The 23,084-nt window shown below is 43.0% G+C and overlaps 1 long non-coding RNA gene across 1 annotated transcript; it reads right to left on the bottom strand.

Moving 5' to 3' along the window:
* Positions 1 to 14,475: 14,475 nt before the first annotated feature.
* LOC122173800 (uncharacterized) lies at positions 14,476 to 22,610 on the bottom strand. Its single transcript, XR_006174661.2, has 3 exons — positions 18,190 to 22,610; positions 17,447 to 17,547; positions 14,476 to 16,849 (listed from the first exon to the last, which is right to left on the bottom strand). It is a non-coding gene; the product is annotated as an uncharacterized LOC122173800 (long non-coding RNA).
* Between the last annotated feature and the right edge of the window lie 474 nt (positions 22,611 to 23,084).

Raw genomic sequence — 23,084 nt, 5'->3', positions numbered from 1 at the left:
AGAGTTCTGAAAGAACTAAAATGTGAAATTGCGGAACTATTAACTATGGTTTGTAACCTGTCCTTTAAATCAGCTTCTGTACCCAGTGACTGGAAGATAGCTAATGTAACGCCAATATTTAAAAAGGGCTCTAGAGGTGATTGCGGCAATTACAGACCGGTAAGTCTAACATCAGTACCGGGCAAATTAGTTGAAACAATATTAAAGAATAAAATTGTCAGACACATAGAAGAACATAAATTTTGGGGCAAAAGTCAACATGCTTTCTGTAAAGGGAAATCATGTCTTACTAATCTATTAGAGTTCTTTGAAGGGGTCAGCAAACATGTGGACAAGAGGGATCCAGTGGACATAGTGTACTCAGATTTCCAGAAAGCCTTTGACAAGGTCCCTCACCAAAGGCTCTTACATAAATTAAGTTGTCATGAGATGAGAGGAAAGATCCTTTCATGGATTGAGAACTGGTTAAAAGACAGGGAACAAAAGGTAGAAATAAATGGTAAATTTTCAGAATGGAGAGGGGTAACTAGTGGTGTTCTCCCAGGGTCAGTCCTAGGACCAATCCTATTCAATTTATTCATAAATGATCTGGAGAAAGGGGTAAATAGTGAGGTGGCAAAGTTTGCAGATGATACTAAACTGCTGAAGAAAATTAAGACCAAAGCAGACTGTGAAGAACTTCAAAAAGATCTCACAAAACTAAGTGATTGGGCAACAAAATGGCAAATGAAATTTAATGTGAATAAATGTAAAGTAATGCACATTGGAAAAAATAACCCCAACTACACATACAATATGATGGGGGCTAATTTAGCTACAACTAATCAGGAGAGAGATCTTGGCGTCATCGTGGATAGTTCTCTGAAGACGTCCACGCAGTGTGCAGCGGCAGTCAAAAAAGCAAACAGGATGTTAGGAATCATTAAAAATGGTATAGAGAATAAGATGGAGAATATCTTATTGCCCTTATATAAATCCATGGTACGCCCATATCTTGAATACTGCATACAGATGTGATCTCCTCATCTCAAAAAAGATATACTGTCATTAGAAAAGGTTCAGAAAAGGGCAACTAAAATGATTAGGGTTTTTGAATGGGTCCCGTATGAGGAGAGTTTAAAGAGGCTAGGACTTTTCAGCTTGGAAAAGAGGAGACTAAGGGGGGATATGAGAGAGGTATATAAAATCATGAGTGATGCAGAGAAAGTGAATAAGGAAAAGTTATTTAATTGTTCCCATAATATAAGAACTAGGGGCCACCAAATGAAATTAATGGGCAGCAGGTTTAAAACAAATAAAAGGAAGTTCTTCTTCACACAGAGCACAGTCAACCTGAGGAACTCCTTGCCTGAGGAGGTTGTGAAGGCTAGGACTATAACAGGGTTTAAAAGAGAACTAGATAAATTCATGGAGATTAAGTCCATTAATGGCTATTAGCCAGGATGGGTAAGGAATGGAGTCCCTAGCCTCTGTTTGTGAGATGGTGGAAATGGATGGCAGGAGAGAGATCACTTGATCAATACCTGTTAGGTTCACTCCCTCTGGGGCACCTGGCATTGGCCACTGTCGGTAGACAGGATACTGGGCTGGATGGACCTTTGGTCTGACCCAGTATGGCCATTCTTATGTTCTTATGTTCTCCTCAGAGATAGTAAACAATGTAATTACCACAGTCAAGTTACCACACAGCCCTTTCTTATGCTGGTACATTTATTCTTAAGGTAAAAGTTTCAGAGAAAACATGAAAAAAAAACCTATATACATGCTAATAAGCTTACCAGAGATCATCCCCTCACTCCAATAAGGGCTCCGGTTGGTAATTAGTTGGGGTTTTTCTTGTGGTCACAAATTAATCACAGCTTCAGCTCAGAATAAGCACACTCACAAGTCAGCGAATCCCTCTGTTGTCCAGTTTGTGTCTTGGTAGAAACTGTAAACAGTTATTCAGCCAGACAATGGTCTCTCCTTCCAGGTGATGATTCAAAAGGCTGAGTGCTTGCATAACCAAAGTTGGTGCATGTGCATACCTCTTAAAAGAAGCTACATATAATCCCACAGAAGTACATAAACATTTGCCTTTTTAATACAATGAGCTCCTAAAATACTTAAACAATTCAATAAGGTATGTCCAGGATATTGTCATGTATGTCACAGATTTATTCTCAATCTCTCTGTGCTAGCCATTAGATGTAAGAATTGTTAGATTATTTCTGCTCCGTATTCAAAAAGGAAACAGACAACTAAAATGTGTATCTTCATGAGAAGTTATCCCCGTCAATAGTGTAAATATTTTGCAACAACTTCTGATAGTAATTGCCCCTTTGAAATTTAATTGTCAAATAAATCAAATTGCCTAGATTACATAATCGATATTATTTTATGTTCTTTTGTATTCTGATATGTTTTCATGGACTGTCCGTCCATCTGAACAAAGATAAGGAAACACCTGATATGTCCTTCGGTGTTCAAAATGTCAGGTAGGCTTATTCTCCCACACTTTATTATATATTCTCTCCTTCAAAAGTAAGTGTATGCCAACTTTTTCAGAAGATCCCCTAACTGTAAGTGCCCCTTTCAATAGACACTATAAGGGTATGTCTTCACTACCGGCCGGATTGGTGGGCAGTGATCAATCCAGCGGGGATCAATTTATCGCGTCTAGTCTAGACGCAATAAATCTATCCCCGAGTGCTCTCCTGTCGACTCCTGTACTCCAGCTCTTCGAGAGGTTCAGGCAGAGTTGATGGAGGATCGGCAGCAGTTAAGTCACCATAGTGAATACACCACGATTAGTCGATCTAAGTACGTCGACTTCAGCTACGTTATTCACGTAGCTGAAGTTGCATAACTTAGATCGACCCCTCCTCCCCCCCCCAGTGTAGACCAGGCCTGAGGAAATGAAGGGTCAAATAATGTGAGTTACTTCTGCGGGGAAAATATCATCTTCATCAAACTGGCATATACTTAGATCACCCAGCTGAGTACTTCTGTTGTAGAAAAGAACGCTAAATATATTTCTTTTTAGAGCCAAACACAAACAATAAGAAGAAGTCTATTCAAGAAAAACATTTGATTCTAATAGTCTTTGCTGGTTAAAAAGAAAATGCCTTCCCTTCTATTAATTTTGACAAGTTCGGCTTAATTGTTTTCCATATTCTGTCACTTGCATTGTTCATTTTAAATAGGCACGTCAGTTGAAAGTGGCATTAACACGTTAGTTAAAGGTTAGTTGTTCAAACAGCATCCTGTACAAAATGGAGAATAAAAAAGAAATACCTTCCCTTTTCATTATTGTGGGAAGTCACTTTATTTTCCAAACAAAATACAATGAGGTGGATGCAAACAATGGAACAAGTCCGGCATTTTAATTGAGAGGATTTTGATGGCAGATACTGTCAATGGAAAATGCCTCTTGTAAATGGAATTTCATTTTATCTTAATACCCTCATCTCTGTTACACACCTTCTATTCTCCCTTATTTTGTCATTAACTTTCTTAATCAGTGATTCTCAAATTGGGGCCGCCGCTTGTGTAGGGAAAGCCCCTGGCGGGCCGAGCTGGTTTGTTTACCTGCCGGGTCCACAGGTTTGGCTGATCGCAGCTCCCACTGGCTGCGGTTCGCCGCTCCAGGCCAATGGGGGCTGCGGGAAGTGGCGGCCAGCAAATCCCTTGTCCCGCGCCACTTACCGCAGCCCCCGTTGGCCTGGAGCAGTGAACCGCGGCCAGTGGGAGCCGCGATCAGCCAAACCTGCAGACCCGGCAGGTAAACAAATCGGCCCGGCCCGCCAGGAGCTTTCCCTACACAAGCGAGAGCCCCAGTTTGAGAAACACTGTTCTAAATCTTTTGCATGATCTTTTCCCTTTTGCTGAATCTTGTGACTTCTCTGCTTATCACAAAAAACTGACAGGAAACAGAATATGATTCAATGAACAAAAGTCACAAGTTCTCGAACAACTGGTGCAGAGATTTACAATAAACACATTATGCCTGGTTTGAAGTAATTAAAACACCACCATTCAGCACAATATGTGGTAACGTTGTGGATTAGCATCAGTGGATAGCCGTGTTAGTCTGTATCCACAAAAACAACAAGGAGTCCGGTGGCATTTTAAAGACTGACAGATCATTGTGGATTAGCATTTAATTTAGATTTAACAAAACTGCTATTTTATAGAATTGAATATCGTTCCTCTCTTAGACGAGCACATCTGGGGGTTGATGGAGATACATGTAATGTATTATACAAACCCAGTTAGTTTGTTGCCATTTAAACACCTTTTATTTAATATAATAATAGATGTTCAGCTAATGTCCGTGTTTCCAATACTAACTATATAAAATATCTAGACATATTAAAGATGCATTGTTTTGTGCTGTGGTGACTTTCACTCCATCAGAGAGGGCCAGCTACAGGTCTATGCATGCACCACTTATATTCCACTTAAACCCTATGTGTTGGCCCTTTCCCCTTCACCGCCAATATACCTCAGCTATGTTAAGGAAATGGCCTCCAGGGGGTGTGTAAGGGTAAACTGGTTTCCCATGCTTATTCACTCCTTGGTCTTTGCTGATCCAGCCAGACCCACTTGTAAGGATTTTTTTTTAAATGAGATCATCTGTCCTCTAGGACTTGGAATAGGTCACATAGGAAACCCAAGAGCCAAGTGGATCATTTACTGGCCGTTGCTGGATTCAGAACTGAGAACCAGATGTGCAAACTTCTATGTGTCATGGCCAATCCCGGAGCTATACAAATGTGACTCCATTAAATGACAATGATACGCACCCCTTCCTAATTAAACCTCACTAAGTACCCTTTTAGCAATCATTTGATATTGAATTAACATAGAAAAGCTGACCTATAAAATCTAACTCAGTCCTAGCTAAAATCCATTTCTCCCGAGGCTCCTTTCTTCTGTGTCAGATGTCACAAATGAGCTATTGATAAAAACAGAACTTGCCTTAAATAGCACAGCCTTCGGGGACTTGCGGAGTGTGACACTTACGGATTCTGCTCAGTTGAGACCAATTCTTATTAGAAATTCCATGATCAGACTTTTTACTCCATTCAAAATGTATGAGAGCAAAGATGCAGAGGCAACTTTTTATACGGTTAGTGTTTTACCACATTGTATTTGTCAGGGTGTAAAAATCCAATAGACTAGACTCTTTACCAGTGGCATATCGATGTAAAACAGCATAGCTCATTCACAGCCTTCCCAGACCCTGATATGCCCCCTCAACTGCAGGGGTGGGAGGGAGAGGCAGGCAGACAAACCCAGAGCTGGCTCAGTTTCACCCAGCAGCAAGTTCCCTTATGCCTGGGGGAATTCCCTGATGAGAACTGGCAGCCGCATTATAGCAATTTTATGTCGTTTAAGTGGTGCAAAAAGGGAGGATCTTATGTAGTGGCCAAATTAAGCTCTCAGCTGCATCTGATTAGGGGCATGGGATGGGAAGAACTCTCATATGCAGAGGAAGATTGCTTACCATTGGTAGGAGATAAGAGGGTAGTTGATAACAAGTATATAAAATAATGAATGGTCTAGAGATGCTGGCTGGGGAGCTCCTATTCCACCTGTCTTGTAACACAAAAAACTGGGAACAGTCAGTGGTGGATGAAAAGTTGGCCAACACAAAGCTGATAAAAGGAGGTACTTTTTCACTCTGTGTAATTGGTCCGCACTGCCTCAGGATGTCAATGCCCACATCTGCCTACTGTGGCCTATTTTTGTACCTTCCTCTGAAGCCTGGGGTACTGGCCATTGTCAGAAAATATAGGCAACCGGCTTTCCTCTGGGTTTGATCCAGCCTGGAGTTCCTACCCCTGAAATCTCATGGCCTCGCTTCTTTGTGTGAGAGCCATTTTCTCGGGACCTTCGCGTTATAGAACAAAATGTTCAAAAGAAATGTAGCATTGTTGTAGCCATGCCAGTCTGCTCCAACACAGACCCAGGGTCTGAACCACGTGCCCCAAAGCTGCAGACTTAACCAAAAGCAGCCCACAGAAGTGTTCCTGTCTTTAACACTCACGTACCCAACTCCCAATGGAGTCTAAACCCCAAATAAATCCATTTTACCCTGTATAAAGCTTATACAGGGTAAACTCATACATTGTTCACCCTCTATAACACGGATAGAGAGATATGCACAGCTATTTTTGCCCCTCCCCCAGGTATTAATACATACTCTGGGTTAATTAATAAGTAAAAAGTGATTTTATTAAATACAAAAAGTAGGATTTAAGTGGTTCCAAGTAGTAACAGACAGAACAAAGTGAATTACCAAGTAAAATAATAAAAAAAAACCATGCAAATCTAAGCCTAATACAGTAATAAAACTGAGTACAGATAAAAACCTCACCAGTTCCAGTAAGCTTCCTTTTACAGACTAGTCTCCTAGTCTGCGTCCAGCAGTCACGCACCCCCCCCTGAAGTTACTGTCCTTTGTTCCAGTCTCTTGCAGGTATCCGTGGTGGTAGAGAGGCTATCTCTTTAGCCAGCTGAAGACAAAATGGAGGGGTATCCCAGGGGTTTAAACAGACTTTCTCTTGTGGGTGGAGACCCCCTCCTCTCTCCTGTGCAAAGTCCAACTCCAAGATGGAGTTTTGGAGTCACATGGGCAAGCCACATGTCCATGTATGACTCAGTTTTCACCAGCCAAGCCACATTACTGGGAAGGCTCAGATGTGGATTGGCATCTTCAAGTTCATTGTTGGCTTAAGTGGTTTTTGATTGGGAACTTAATTTCACATTTCTGAAGAAGCTGACCAAATGCTCTACTAGGCTAGTTAAAATCAAACCAGTACACAGTCAATATTCATAACTTTGAATTCAAAAACGATACATGCGTACAAATAGGATGAATATATTCAGTAGATCATAACCTTTACATAGCTATGTTACATGTCATATGTAGTCTAAACCATATTCCAGTTATGTCACATATACAATCATAAGCATATTCCATAAAGCCTTATGGGGGGCACCATCACAGAAACCAGTAGGCATTAGAAACCTAAATACCTTTTAGAGGAACTGGGCCAAAGTGTCTTTTTAACATCTGTTTCCCCTTTCTGTCTCCCTCCCCCTCTAGTTTACTTCCCCCACCTTAATCAACTCCCATCACTTTGTCCCACAATCCCTTCCTTTCCTGCACATAAACTCCGGTAGCCTCTTCCCCCACACTGAAGTAGAGTCACAAATGAAGTCTGTGGTGGAATAGGGACTTGAATCCGCATCGCTATGTGATGACCTAACCGCTGGACCATCGTTCCTCTCAGTTCTGTTAGCTAACAAGATAACAGTGCAATATCCCATTAGAGAACATCATTTTGGAAGTTATTACCCCTTCTGGGAATGCATTTCTCTCCAAGGTGTTCCCACAATAACAGGGGTGAGTTTCAGGTCCTGAGTGGGTTTAAAGTCCATCCTTCCCTGAGATGGGCTGGAGGGCACATGCAGAGGGATATAGGAACTCTGATCCATCTTAACATAACGAGACAAACAAATAAATCAGCAGAAATACACATTTTACAATAGAGCTACTCCATTTTCAGAACCCTTATCTTTAGCAATCAAGACACTCCTTTATAAAAGAACAGAATCTCAGGACATGCCTGGTTATTGTTATCTCCTACTCAGCGTAACCATTCTTAACATTTTTATTTTAGTTTGTTTAGATCAACCTCTTTACCTCCTCATAAATCTGTTATAATCTGCCAAGCAAATGTAATAGCACTTCTGCAAACTTGTGTATATCTATTATTTCAGGGAAGATTATTGTTAAAGTAAATCTTAGTACGTGCTAAATCCAACCCAATGACTGAGAATCTGCCTTTTCCTAATGCAGTTTGGATTTGATTCTTTGAGTTTTCTTCCCAAAACACATGAGATCTGATTCTCTTCTCATAACATTTTACCCTGATTTCCATACAGTTACTCCAGATTTAGGGCACAATCCCACACCATTGAAATCAACAGAAGCTTTGCCATGAACCAAAGTGGGATCAGAATAAAGCCACTGAGTAGGTCAGTGAGAAGAGAATTATAATCATATGTGTGGTGGTGATATTGATTTCCCTTCCACACACACCCCTTGGAAGGACAGATCACCACATGCACATATGTATATGTGGGGAATCAATATAATGACAATACATATGGGTCCTAATATATATTTCTCCCACTGAATGCCCTCTTTACTTCAACAGGCTTTTCCTGTTGTGTCTGAATAACTGGCTTTAGGTCAAGAGACATTAAATTTTCCTGCCCTGAAAAAGAACAAGATTTCAAACTCAGGCCTACTGTCTGCTATCATCTATCATTGCCATAAAGGTGCCAGTGTTTATCTCCTTTACATCATTTTTGTAATGCCTTCCCCTCTAAAATGGATTATTAATATGCAAGAGGCAAAAGGCTTCATGCTCTCAACTCCAACAGGAGAACAGACTCAGGATGTTCCCAGATCTCAGCTGGTTCTTTGTTGCTAATTTATTGTTTATATTGCAGTAACATCCAGGTCAGGGTTGTGCTAGGTACTGTACAATTATATAGGAAGATTATAAGCACGTTGGGACTGACACTATCTAAAAAGCCAAAACACGTCTCACTATTACCAGGCTTTATTGATATTTATGTAATTGTATAAACACAAACTTTGTTTTAGGTCTGGAGAAAGGGCTGTCTGGGTTGAAGTACTGGAAAATAAGGAAATGGAGAGAGGGTAAGCAGACTGAGAGGGAGGGAAATAGATAGGGGACTTCTGTGTGGCCTTGGGTAAGTCTCTGTGCCTCACTTCTCCATCTGTGTGGCTGGCGAGTCTTGCCCACATGCTCAAGGTTTAACTGATCGCCGTATTTGGGGTTGGGAAGGAATTTTCCTCCAGAGCAGATTGGGTTTTTTTTGCCTTCCTCTGCAGCGTGGGGCACGAGTCACTTGCTGTAGGATTCTCTGCACCTTGAGGTCTTTAAACCACGATTTGAAGACTTCAGTAACTCAGGCATAGGTTAGGGGTTTGTTACAGGAGTGGGTGGGTGAGATTCTGTGGCCTGCATTGTGCAGAAGGTCAGACTAGATGATCATAATGGTCCATGCTGACCTTAAAGTCTATCTATAAAATGGGGATAATTGAAGGTAGAAGTGCCACAAAGTCCAGTATGGACTTTGTTGATTGATTTTGATTTTACATGGAAGGTAAAAATTTAAAAAAATTATTAAAGCTAATGTTAATAATATATAATAATACATAGGTTGGGAAAAGAGTGTCTGTACATCTGGGTAGAGTGCTTAGATTATCCACAAATACAAAGTTAGTTTTTTAAAAGTTATACAATACATAGAGTACATAATGAGCAATAACCCAAATTTAGGTGAATAGATTTAACAATACAGTTTAGATATTAGAATCCGATTACTAGGGTACATCACTCATAAAAAGCTGTACAGAGATTTGGTTGTGGAAAGCAAAATGTACCAATGAGGGGAGATTCTCCCTCAGTAATTGAGAATTAGGTTGGTTGTCCATTTAGAAAATACAATCCATGAGGAAAGTATTTGTTACTTTCCAGACTGCACTTCTCATCGGCACTCCAGCTCATCCCTCTTGGTATTGCCGATGTCCGGTGATGTGTTCTATGTAGAAGTCCCTCGACTACGTTATGGTGTCCGACACCATGAGTTGCCACATCAGCCGAGCGTAGCATTAACCGATTCCGCATTCTCTCAGCACTCGCTGGTTACTGGGGTTCCAGGCGCCAAGACTCTAATGATCAGTGCGTGTGTCTGGAACTCAGGGCCGGCTCCAGGCACCAGCTGAGCAAGCTGGTGCTTGGGGCGGCAGATTGTTGGAGGCGGCATTCTGCCTAATCCTAGAGCGGCCCGGCCACTTTTTTTTTTTTCTTGTTCCGCTCCGGCCGCCCTGTAGGGGGCGGCGGCGCGGAGAACCAGAGCACCCTGCAGGGCAGTCCTCTTCCTTCCCTCCCCGCCGACCGGAGCGGAGCCCTCGCGGCAGGCAGCGGCACAGCGGGAGGGGCGGCGTGACAGCGCCCCTGCTGTAGCCCTGGCTGCCCCCTTCTCTCTCTTTCCCGCCCGCACCCTCCCTCCTCATCCCCCCCTCCCCCACCAGCGCACAGGTTTTTTTTTTTTTTTTTTTTTTGCTTGGGGTGGCCAAAAAGCCAGAGACGGCCTTGCTGGAACTGGTAACCCTTAGCTATCAAGGTATCAGCCAAAGGGGTGTATTTCTCCACCTTTCGAGCTTGGGCATCATGGCAGGCTGTTCTCAAAGGGCACTGTGACATCCACCATCATGATCTTCTTCTGGTCCTCGTTGGTGATGACGATGTCCGGTTGCAGTTGGCTGTCGGCTCCGGGGATAGCGGAGTTTACGGCAACCTTCCCCATTGGGTGCGGGATGGCTCCGACCTTGGATGGCGTTGTGTCGCAGCTGCCAAGCTCTTGAATAGGGCTTGCAGCTACACAGGATGTGGGGTAGTGTCTCGTTGGCGTAGCCGCACTTCCTATAGCACTTGTAGGCACTCAGATAGTATGATAATGGAGCCATATAAGTAACACAGATAGATTCTGGGTATTTTTCAGTTTGCATTGATATGTCTGTCAGGGAGTTTATGGAGAGTTGGACTCACTAAGGGGTTCATCACAAACGGGTCCCCTTTTTACTTAATATCTAAAAATGTAGAATTTACAAACAAGTAACCTCAGCACTGGAGTTTAAAAGGATGTCAAATATGCAATCTCCCAGTGCAAATGAGTTCTTACTAAGCTGTTTTCTGAATATTTCAGCAATTATTGTTAGCGCCACTTTTCACACTACTGTCTGCAATCAGAGCTATGCAAACAGAATAATGCTGTTCTTCTGTATTTCCCTTCAGAGGCAGGAGACAAGTTTGATCTGGTTGAAAAACATTCTGAATTGAAATTGCAAATTTATATCTGATTGTTTTTGTTTTCTGGAGAGTTACAATTCATTTAAACATTGTTATTGTCTTTTTATCTTCTGCATATACAATATGTATTAAAAGAAACCACCCAGCTTTAATATAAAGCATTAGATTTGCTCAATTCAATAAAATTGGATTTATAGCAATTTCAGTGATTAACAAAGAGCCTAGAGGGAAAAGTCCTTTTTAAATGGCTTGTTGAAACTGAAAACTTCTTACGGCAATACGAGGATAAGATCCTTATTGGCAATTTGCCAGTAATATATTCCATAATATTCACAGGATTTCCAGAGATTTAACAATGGGGAAGGAACACATTCAGGTTACCCAGCATGAAAGGAAGAAAGTGTAGCTCCTAACTAAATTGTAGATAGCTTAGTTTAATCACACAAGGAGGTAAAAGCTATTCCCTCATTCCTTCCCCACCTGGGCACATTAGGCCTAGAAGAAGAATTGGTTCAGTTTCATTGTATGGAGGGTAGTGAGATAGGGAAACCCTGGTTGTAGCCCCCAGCCCCCCTCCCCAGCATGCTATATTGCTGTGATTGTCAGGCTTTCCATCCTGCTCAAGGGGAGATTGTGGTCCGTGTTTGCAGAGGTTTTTACAATAACTATAATGGGGTTAAATAGAGTTCATTGGGTTTGGCCTTATAATAATCATCACCGCTGGAAATGCTTCAGAGATTTGCATTGATAAGTGCAATTTCTTTCTGTCTATACCCATACCTCCGGTGTGGAAACTGGAAAGTCTGTTTTGACTTCATTGTAACTTTGAATCCCATTCTGCACTGGGACTTGGTGGACAATCCTACCAGCTGTAGTCAGCATGAGTTGCTACTCAGCACAGAGAGAATAGGGTTATGTCTGAGGGGGAAAGCTCAGAAGGTCCTTTTGTACCTGAACATGCGCTAATTGTGCTGTGATTACTCTCTGATTTGTCTCCTTAGCTGCTTTGCCATTCAGAGTATTTTTATTACATTATAGCACAAATGACCAGATATTTCTTCTCCAAGGAGAGTATATTTTGATCCCACGTAGCCCACCAGCCACTCCTCAGCTCACACTAGTGCAGCAGGTGGTACAGAAAGACCCAGCATATATTTACTTGATTAATGTAAAAATATACCACTGAACTGCTGACTTCAGTGGAAATGCTAATGCAAGGTTATTAGCTATAGTGGTGCAAATATATATATAATGTTCATACAATTCATCATACGGTTGCACAGAAAAACAAACCCTTTAGGCTAGATTTGGGCTTGAGACCTAGATCCTCATTGGAAGTGTAATGCCTGACTGGTGGCTGCAGAAGGCAAAGGGAGGTTGACTCTAGATTTATTTGGAAGAAATTGCAAGTTCCTTTGACTATGCACAACATGTGCCCCCACTCGCTCACACCCCAACGCTGTTCTCCAAGTGCTAGTGGATAAGCAGAGGGAGATCTAACCATATCCTAAAACCACGTCTGGCATCAACAGCCGTGCTTGCCAGCACCACAGCTTTCCCTCAGAGCACAAATGCCTCAAATCTTACTGCTTGCTGCAAAAAAAATCCTCACCCTGGTTCTTCCATGCGGGGACAGTCAACGCTATTCCACTTCTCTCCTCCACTGAAGGCTAGTTGTTTTGATGGTCCCTGGTCAAGTATGTTTACTGTCACGCTGTCTGGTGCGGCTCACCACCACGAGTGTCTATTTCAGGGCAGTCACCCCAACCCAGCACCAAAGTGAACTCCCATAATAATACAATCGTCTTATAATGGAGTCAAGTGACAGTCCCCTTATACACTCCAGTTTATCTTGCCACTTACAAACGTGATAAATGGTCACTTAATCACAAAATCAGGGATGGCCTTAGGGAAAACAGCACCCTGGGTGTATGTTGGTGCCCCTGCCCCCTGCTGTCTCCCTGGGCTCTCCACAATGGGTCAGCAACCCAAGGGGAGCCGTAGTGTCAGGAGGGCACCAGAGGGCTTTGGTGTCAGGGGAGCATGGTGAGCGGAGAGTCCCAGAAAGGGTGGGGGGAACCAGAGGAGTACTGATACGAGACTCACTGGTGTGGGGATGCAGAGGGGGTAGTGACATGAAGGATCCAGAAGGGCAGATCTCTCCCTACTCCCCAATATTGAGCATCCCCAATATTCAAGTGCCCCTTCCCTGTCCTTGGGAAAGGGTTATTGAGGGGTGGGGGATTTAAAATGCAAATGCTCCACTGCACTGGAGGTAGCTAAGATGGGTTGTGATAGTGGAAGGTTCACGCCTGAAATATCCTCACCCCCCTGCACTGACACCTCCCTTTGGGATAAGCAAGAAAAAGGAGGAGCCCCTGAGGGTTGGGGAGCATGAGGAACTTGGGGGTCAGAATGTGGCATGGGGGAGGGGGATGTCAAAGGCCTGGGGAAACACCCTGAAAACTAGAAAGAATGGGGGATCCTGAGAACTGGGAGGCTAGGATCTGGGGGCACAGGGAGGGGTTCCCTGGGAAATGAGGGGCTGGGAATTGGGGTCACAGACAGGGACCTCTGGGATCTGGGGGTACCATAGAGGGGGGCTGGGACCTGGGAGCACAGGGAGGAGTCCCCTGGGGGGCCCTACATGGGGTATGGGACCTGGGGTCATGGGGAGGGGCCCCCTGGAATGGGGGCACAGGTCAGGACCTCCCCACCCCAGACTTACTCATCTTTCCCCTGCAGTTTCAGCTCCCTTCCCTCTAAACCCAGAACTGGCAACTTCCAGCTCCCATTAACTGGCTGAGTTGCACACTCATATTCCATTGGGCAGCATCGCTTTCATTCAGGCTGTCCATGGAAGGAGGAACAGCCCGGGCTGGGACAGTCCCAGAGAGAGGGACGGGGAGGGGGAGAGGCTTGTGATCCCCCATGATTGCTAGATGTATCAGTCTGACTCAGGACACGGTTGAGTGATTGACTGATAGAACTGAATGGATAGGCTGCAAGACTCCATCTAATTGTGTAGATGTTATCATGACGAGAGGCCATTTTCACAAGCATCACTTTTCCAGGAGTGGAAATGAAATGTGTCAACAGTGTAGGGAACAGGTGAAATGTCGAAGGATGTTCTCCACTTGTTGCTACATGTATTCTGGGGCTGACTACCCTGGAGATCAGCAATACTAATGCTTCCACCTGGGAGAATGGGGAGTAGGGGTGCGATCACATGGAAAAGACTTAGAAACAAAGGAAATAATCAAAACAGATTAATTATGTAACCATTACACCATGCTTTGAACATATAAAGTGCCAGGGGAATGTCAGTGGTCTAATTCTCACCCCACTGAAACCACTGGTGGGATCAGGAGAGAAGAGTGATCTAATGGATAGGGCATGGGTCTAGGACTCAGGAGACCTGGGTCCCGTTCCCTACTCAGCCACTTACTTCATGTCTGACTTGGGGAAATCACTTAATCTGCCCTATACCTCAGGTTCCCATCTGTAAATAGGGGCTGATACTTCCCTCCCACAGAAAAGAGTTATGAAGATAAACCTAGGAAGATTTGATCCTAAATATAGTTAAAACATATCAATACTGTAAATCAGGGGATGGTTTCCCCCTCCAAATAAATGATTAAAAACCCTTATTTACCCTTTTAATTTATTTTTCTGGGTGTGCGTGGCTCAGGGAAGGTTAGTAAAATGAGATCTTTTGTGGTTTCATATTTTAGTGCAGGAAGCAGCTCTTTAGCATTTGCTCTCCCTGCGGTGTGTGCTAGCAATACCAAAAGCAACCATTAAGTTCATTTCAATGTAGCCGCAGCTTACTTAGGGGTTTTGAGTACATTGTGTATTTCCTCCTGTCACTCTGAGGCATGCTCAGTCCCTTGGCTGATTTGTACCAGGGCTTGTAAAAATCTTCTTGAGGGGACGCACAGCGCTCACATGTGCGGGCTGGGTGAGCTAACAAGCTAAAGCCAAAACGTGAGCCGCATTGGAATAAGATGTGAACAGGCCACCCTGGGTGGTCATCTTGGGCTTTTGGGAACAGATAAATGGGAGGAGAGTAGAAGGTCACCACCTCCCTGCACTGTCTCTGCCTCACCTAGAGAAACATCTTATAGAATTACTTCCAAGGAAAAAGAATGACCTAGCTATAGGTTTTTAAACCACCCTATAGAATTCAGTACAGAATTCCAAAGGATGGCTCATAAAACGTACAGAAAGGATACTCTTTATTGCCCACTACAGATATTATTCAAATGCCATTACATTCTGTAGGCTGCAAGAAGAAGGGTGGTCCAAGTGTTAGGTTGCTAACCAGAGATTCAGGAGAGCCAGGTTTATTTCCCTGCTCCTCCACAGACTTCCTGTGTGACTTTGGGCAAGTCATTTAGTCTTGCTGTGCCTCAGATCCCCACCTGCGAAATGGGGATAACAGCACTGCTCTACCTCGCAGGGGAGTTGTAAAGAGGTGCTCAGATGATGGTAATTAGGTAATTATGCCTTTGATAGAAGAGCAGCCCTATTGATCTAATGGTCACACTTTTAAGAGTCCATTTATGAAAGGTTTAGAAAGGGTTAATACATGATTGATAGATATCATAAGCATGTTACAGACCAGGGTAGTATGTGTAATAGAATAGTTTAAGCACATCAGCAGAAGGTGTTCTGGACGACTATAACCCACGACTACAAGCAATCCATTGACCTGCTGGACTCTATAACCATCTATTAACCATTTATTAACACACCCCTTAATCAGCTATTAAAGTGTTCATGAACTATTTATCAACAGAACCGTCATATAAAGTGTAACACATTCCATGCTTTCCCAGAGCTGGAGAATGTGCATGATAAGAACAGCAATGGGAAGGCTGAGGTGCGGCCAAGAAAACATGCATTACCCCTATCCCCTTGCCCTGCTGGCTAGGGTGACCAGATGTCCCGATTTTATAGGGACAGTCCCAATTTTGGGGTCTTTTTCTTATATAGGCTCCTATTACCTACCACCCTCTGTCCCAATTTTTCACACTTGCTGTCTGGTCACCCTACTGCTGGCAGAAAAGCCAGTAGAGGGTAAATACAAGTTGAGAAGCACTAACTCTTCCATGGTCGCTCTGTGCTGTGGAAATCCCTCTGAAGGCAGGCTAGGGGGAGAGGTTGAGGTAGTACCTATAGCATGTGAGGGAAGCCATGGCAGTAGAGCTGCAATGGAACTTTGCTGTCAGGGTCCTGGAGTCAGTGCAGACACACAATACCTCTCTGAGCCATGGTTACAGCTGATCAAACTTTTTCTGACAGAACATTTTTCCATTGGAAAATGCTGATTCATCAAAATAGAAACTTTTTGTGGGAATGTGTTGATTTTGGCAACATTTTTTTTTTTTGGCGGGGGTGGAATTGAAACGAAGCATTTTGTTTAGGTCAACTTACTGGAATGTTTTGATTTTTTGTTTCATAATGACTTTTGTTTGAAATGTATTTTGATTGACCGGAATTTGTTTTTTAAATTGGATTAGCAGAAAATTTAATAATTCTACCGTTTTGTTCTGATCTGACATGAAAGGAAATGTAGAAATTCCAGTTCCCCCACAGTTCTATCTGTGGTATTGACTGATTCCCCCAATGAAATTATTCTGGCAAAACACAAGAGGGCTCTGACAGTATCATCCCTTCTCTCCACTCCCTGATGGGTATTTGCAAGAGAGAGAAGACCAGAAACTTGACGGTAACTAGATTTGGTTGAATAATGAAATAATGTATTCACATATAAATTATTCCACAATTGACAGGAAACGATAGCAGAAATAATTACTCCAAATAGTGACTTTGAGCTGGTTTGTTAACATCTGACCATTGTGTTCTGAGCAGGGAAAAGTCTTACTTTGCCTTCTCCTTTGAACTGTTCTGGAGAACGCGAGTCACTTCACTCCTCAAATCTGTTGGGTTCAGATCAAATAACCAGATTAATCATAGCAGCTCAACTTTAGGCAGACAACAACTCTAAGAATCAAAATCTCTCCTTCAGCACTGCGTCAAAAACCACACTGCTTTAAGGCTTGACCAAGCACTGACTTAGCACTACAGATAAAGTCTCAGCGTTTTTTTAGGCTGACTGCATAGAGTAAACAACAAACACAAAAATCCCTCTAAATCTGCCACAACTTTGGGGGAAAACCCCCACTAGGGCCACAATTAGACTCCTATATTCATACGTAGCCACATAAGTAAAAGGCATGATTTTCAGATGCACTGGACACCCAGCAGTTCTCCTGGGCCTGATTTAAGAGATAGCAACAATAAATTATTTTTCATCCTTTAATATTTATTTATTCATTTCTTTTCTTTTATCTTCCACTGGTGCTATCAGTCATTTAGGATGCGCTTTCCTATTTGTCTGAAATACCTTGACAAAACCTGAGTGTGGGATTAGGCCTTTTGTTGTTGTTGTTGTGGAAGACATTTTCTCCTCTCGCTTTTTTTAGCTCCCTGAACATTTTCTACTGAAGAATTCTATTTGCCATTTTTTCTGTTACCTCAAGCCAACAGGGATTGCCACTGGCTACAACAGTCACTTCTTTCCTTCCATACAGAAATCAAATGTGTCATCTCTGCAATGCACTCAGTCTCGAGAAACCTAAAGAGGAATGGACTTGATTTTACTTTCCAACTGGAGTTTACACATAATACTGCTACCGTATCAGTCAGCTTGCTTATTGCTATTTCCTTAGTTTGAGAGCTGCAGAACACTAAAGTTACATTGAGGCAAAGAGGCTAAGGTTTTCAAAAATCAAAAAGTACATGACCTGCTTTTCAGAAGTGCCAACATTGACCTCAGCAGGAGCTGTTTGGTCCTTAGCATTAATGCAAATCAGGTCAATTATTTAGACGTCTATTCTTAGTGCAGATAGACGGTGTTTAACATTAAACAAGGAGGGGTTTTTCCTTATTTCAACACCAAATAATTAGGCTTTTTAAGGTTTATCGTGCAAGTTAGTTGCCATTCACCAGTTCAGTGATGACTCTGGTATTTTACCAGATAAGAACCATTAGCCTAAAGTAGATTAATATCATTTATTCAGTTTGGATTTATATTAAATATTTTATGCATTTTTTCCATTTTCTGCACTTTCCCCTTTTCAAACTCTATTTAAATTCTATTAATTGTTTTAAACTCTCACATTATTTCTCATTATAATATGTCTAGCATAACTCAGCCCAGGGGTTCTAACCTATAAAGTACTTGTGTATGTAATATGGTAAAAAATCCAGCACTCACCTTATGGCAAGCAGGTCATACAATCCAGGCCAGAACCTCAGTCGCTGTAAATCTGGGTAGCTCCCTTGATGTCAATGGAGCTATGATGATATACACCAAATTAAGGATTCTGACCCACTCTTCCTAAATTGCACATTAGCAGTAGCTAGGGGACACAAAACAGCAATGTGCTTTGAAGCCTCCGATTTCCCCACTCAGGTGCTAAAAGCATAAAATGTGCACTGCTCTAAGGCATCATCTCATTCCCAAAGGTGACCTGTCAATCCTGAGGTTACTCCTCAGATCATAAACTTTTGAATACACCAGGCAATCTGCCTGACCTACTGCGTTTTGATATTTCACTAATTATTATTTCATAATCACATGCAGTTGGAAATAAAATTTGCTGGATTTAGAAGAGGTCACAGAAGACAAGGTTTTTGGGATTAGCTTTGACTAAACCAGGACATCTGGTTTGGTCTCCAAAGATTACAACATTTATGCTGCTTTTCACATGTCATAACACATTTACCATTTATTTCCTAGAGACTTACAGCATCTCTCTCTGGGATCACCATTTCATCATCGTCCTAATAACACAATTTGTTCTCAAGGTTAGCTACCTAATATTTAAAATTTTAATTTTACAAAACCTTGAGCCAATTGTTGAAATCCTGACTCAGACAAATCTCTCCTTTGGAGACAGTTCTGGGATAAAATTTGAAGGAGGAAACATAGTTTAAGGGATAGAGTGGAGGACAACTGGGAGTCATTCCAGAATCTGTTGTCTCAGGAAAATCTCTCTCCTACTAAGTAATATTTGAGATCAGGGTGACACTACTTATGCTTTTTTGTAAAGCGTTTTACTATCTGCAGGTAAAAAGTGCAAAGTATTAATATAATCCTGCCTCGAGATCAGAACCCTTCAGCATCTCCCCAAACCTTGGGTTATTTAGTAAACTATTTTGAGGGGAATAGAGACTGTGAGAGTGTAACTTGAACACTGCAAAGAAAAGGAAAATAGTAATCTGATATCACTCTAAAGTCAATAGAAGTAGCATGCTGAAAGAGTCCCAGAGGTGAAAGCGATGTCCAGGCCTACAATATGGCCTGTCTCATGAGCAGCTTCTTAAAAATGTTGAACCAGTTGCAGTAACTCTTTTATCGGTGGTTTTCGATGGCTAGTGGTTCTAGGACTGCTTTGAAGAAGACACTAAAGTATCCAACAATCAGAAGTTTGAACACTCCAGTTTCATGACTGAGCTGAAGTCAGGAACCTCGCTGAGAAATAGCCAAATATACTTCACAGAGTGGTTGGGATTTCAGTGGGAATCATAAAGATTGTTTCTAGTGTGTCTACAGACACCGGGAGCAGCTGGCAGCACCTTGAGCTATTCTTTACAATCAAATTTCCAGTCTTGGATGCTGAATTACCAAAGCATTTTGAGGGACATGGTTGTCCAAACAAGCTTTGAACAACAGTACTGCCAATTCTCATTAATATGTCATAAATCCAGTTTAGTGTCTAAGATAAGATCCTGAGGCAAATCTCACGATTAATGGACTTATCATGCTCCCACTGAAGTCAGTGAGACTTTGTCAGTCACCTCAGTAGGTGTTGATTCGCGTTCTGAGGCCAAAGGGACTTAGCTGCTTATCTCCCATTGATTTAAATGGAAATCGATGGGAGTTTGGTGCCTAAACACCTTTGAGGATTTGGGCCTAAATGCTTCATCCTTGGTTAACAGCAATGACTACTCTAATAACATCCTGAGAGCTTAATCACAGCATTACTTGCAAAAGAATTTGCTTGTATTTAAAACTGGGGACCATGTTCTCTGTTTCTTCTATACAGTTCTGTCAGCCGGAATGGGTCTTATTCTCCTGCTCACATCAGCATCCTCTAGATGATGTAATTCGCTTGGAGATGTCTAGTATTGTATGAAGAGGGAACAAATACTTCAATGAGCTGAGGATGGGTCACTGAATCCTGTACAGAGGTTAAGGTCACCGACTTCAGAGAGGACTATAATATCTCTCAGCTGCTGACCCGACATGCAAACTTGTAACATGCAATAAAGGGAAGGAAGGCATATGCAAACTCGGATTCCACTGACAGATGCAGAGTCATGTAGCACAGCAGGTTCTGATCAAAAATGCTTGGGTACAGTTCTTTGGTGCACTTCACCATAGAGTCCAATTTTCCCTATGTCATTACATTCTGCCTTCAGCACAGGAACATACTTGGAGGAATTTGCTACATGCTTTGTAAGGCCATAACAGAACATGAGCATGAATTTGGCTCCTGAAGATAGTGCTTATAGTGTGAGCGCAAAACTTTCACTTACTCTGTTTGGATTATGGTTCTTCAAGCCCACTTAATATAACTCATTACTATTGGCTGGGTATCTCCTCCAGCAAGTAGCTTTGAATCACTATCTAGTTTACTAGAGTAATCATTTTCCATACCGGAAGATTAGGTACAAGTAACAGCACACACAAATGTGCTCCTGATTTCAGACTTTGTTACCCACATGAAATTCAGCCTGTTAGATATGTGCTTCCCATAGTGCACTAATGCAGTAACTCAGGGGTCGGCAACCTCTGGCACACAGCTCGCCAGGGTAAGCAGGATGTTTTTCTAAATGTTCTGCTTTAGAAATTGTTTTTGGAAGTTCTGTAACCTGTTCTACACAGGAGATCAGATGAGATGATCACAATGGTCCCTTCTGGCCTTGGAACCCTCGAACCTAAATAATGGGTAAAAATGATAAGTTAACGTCAGACAACTGAGCTAAACGTTAGTGTTGAAATCAAAGGACTCTCTTCCACCGTAATGGAGTGAAATGTGGGTCACAGGTTGTTGCGTACATGTAGGAATCTGAAGGCCTCATTACTGCAGTATCTGAGCATGTCACAAACATCAAGGAGTGAGACTTTAAAGAAGCCTAAAGGATTCAGATGCATTTTTTATTACAATTCATGGAACGTACCTGGCTAAATTCCCTAGACTGTTCCGAAAATCTTCCAACACTCCTGTCAAGTAGGGAAATATTATTGGTCCCATTTTACATAGAAGTAGGGGTGAAAGTAACTTAAAGGAGTCCTGAGCGGGGTGAGGCCTCAACCGGAAGAGGCGGGGCCTTTCAAGATTTAAGGGCCCTGGGGCTCCGGCTGTGGCTGGGAGCCCCAGGGCCTTTAAATCACCCTGGCGCTACCAGCTGCAGAGGCAGCAGGGAACCCTGGGGCTCAGGGGAGAATTAAAGGGCCTGGGGCTCCGGCCGCCGCACAGCTCCGGGCTCTTTAAATCTCTGCAGGAGCCCTGACACCGCTACCCTGGGGCGGCAGAGCTCAGGCGGGGATTTAAAAGACCCAGTGCACCTGCCAGTGCAGGGAGCCCAGAGTCCTTTAAATCCCCACCCGAGCCCGGCTGCCGGAGGCCCGGGGCTCTGACAGCGATTTAAAGCGGGGAGCCCTGGGCCCTTTAAAGCGCTGGCCAAGCCCAGCTGCCGGAGCTCCAGTGGTGATTTAAATGGCCCGGGGCTCCCCGCAGCAGCTGGAGCCCTAGGCCCTTTAAATCACCGCCAGAGAAGCAGTTCCAGTCCGGCACGGCGTACCGGCTCTTGCCGGTACGCCGTACCATACCCGCTTACTTTCACCTCTGCATAGAGGGAACTGATGCACAGAGAGAATGGGTACTAGAGTGTCCTAGTTGATTGCACAGGGGACTGAGCTCAGCTCAGATGGCCAGGGGGCTACTCACTTGATCCTACATCCTGTGAATACTGGCTGGGGAGGTAATGGACAGGGGTGGGGTGGAAGAGGAGCTTTGTGTCTGTCCTATGTCTACAGAAGCCATCCTGACTAGCTGGCCAGTTCACAGCCGGGAGTAGCTCACAGAAGCTGGGAATGGGTGACAGGAGATGGATCACTCAATGATTCCCTGTTCTGTTCATTCACTCTGAAGCACCTGGCATTGGCTACTGTCTGAAGACAGGATACTGGGCTACATGGACCTTTGGTCTGACACAGTATGGCCATTATGTGTGACACATTAAGCTGTGTCATTAAAAAGATGAAGTAACTCAATTCATCCCAGATCAAATGGAGAGCAGGGGACAAATTGTGTGTACCTGGTAAGAGCTGGTTCTCTGGTCTGCTTCTAGGACAGTGCAACTACACACTATCTCTTCCTTAGGGTACATTGCAAAGTTAAAATCTATCACTAGGTGATTGTCCAAAGTGACATGGGAAGAGCAGTCTAGGGCACAGCCTGGAATTGAATTCAGAGCACCCGCTTTGCGCACCAGTACCTTAAGACCATTCTTCCTTGGCACAAAGCAGCTCTGTGATGAGGAGGTGAAGATGAAGGTGACAAGGTTGAACATGCAGTGGATAAAAATGCTGTGACTTTCAAGAGATACTGACATGGAAGGGGCAACGCTAACAGGGCTAAGGGATGAGATCACTAACTCTTTGGAGATAGCTGCCTGGCAGAATGAAGTAATTTAAGGACACTGAGTCATAATTCTGAATTTCCCTGCTTCTGAGGGATTAAGTCAAATTTCAGCCTATTTAAATAGTTCTTGCCATTCTGAATTCTTACCGGTATAATGAACTGCTGTTCATTTCAAAGTACTGGAGGGATTCTCTAAGCATTTTCTCACTCTGTTTCCCTCTAAGTTATTGGCTGTGTGAAATAGCTCAGACCTTTTAAAAAACAAAGTCTGTTTCATTATCTTTCACTTGCATTGTGTCTCATGAAATATCATCAGCCATAAGGATTAGGGGGACATCTTTTTGCCCTGGCATTTTTTATGGAAAGTCTCAGATTTATCATGGTGAAAAGGATGAGTTCTCAGAAAGACAGTGCAAAAAAGGCACTTAGAGGAGATCACCGACCACATGTGGCCCTG

The sequence above is a fragment of the Chrysemys picta genome, chromosome 9 (assembly GCF_011386835.1).
Source record: "Chrysemys picta bellii isolate R12L10 chromosome 9, ASM1138683v2, whole genome shotgun sequence".
In the NCBI taxonomy this organism is placed as follows: Eukaryota; Metazoa; Chordata; order Testudines; family Emydidae; genus Chrysemys; species Chrysemys picta.
This window is presented reverse-complemented; position numbering and strand designations above follow the sequence as displayed.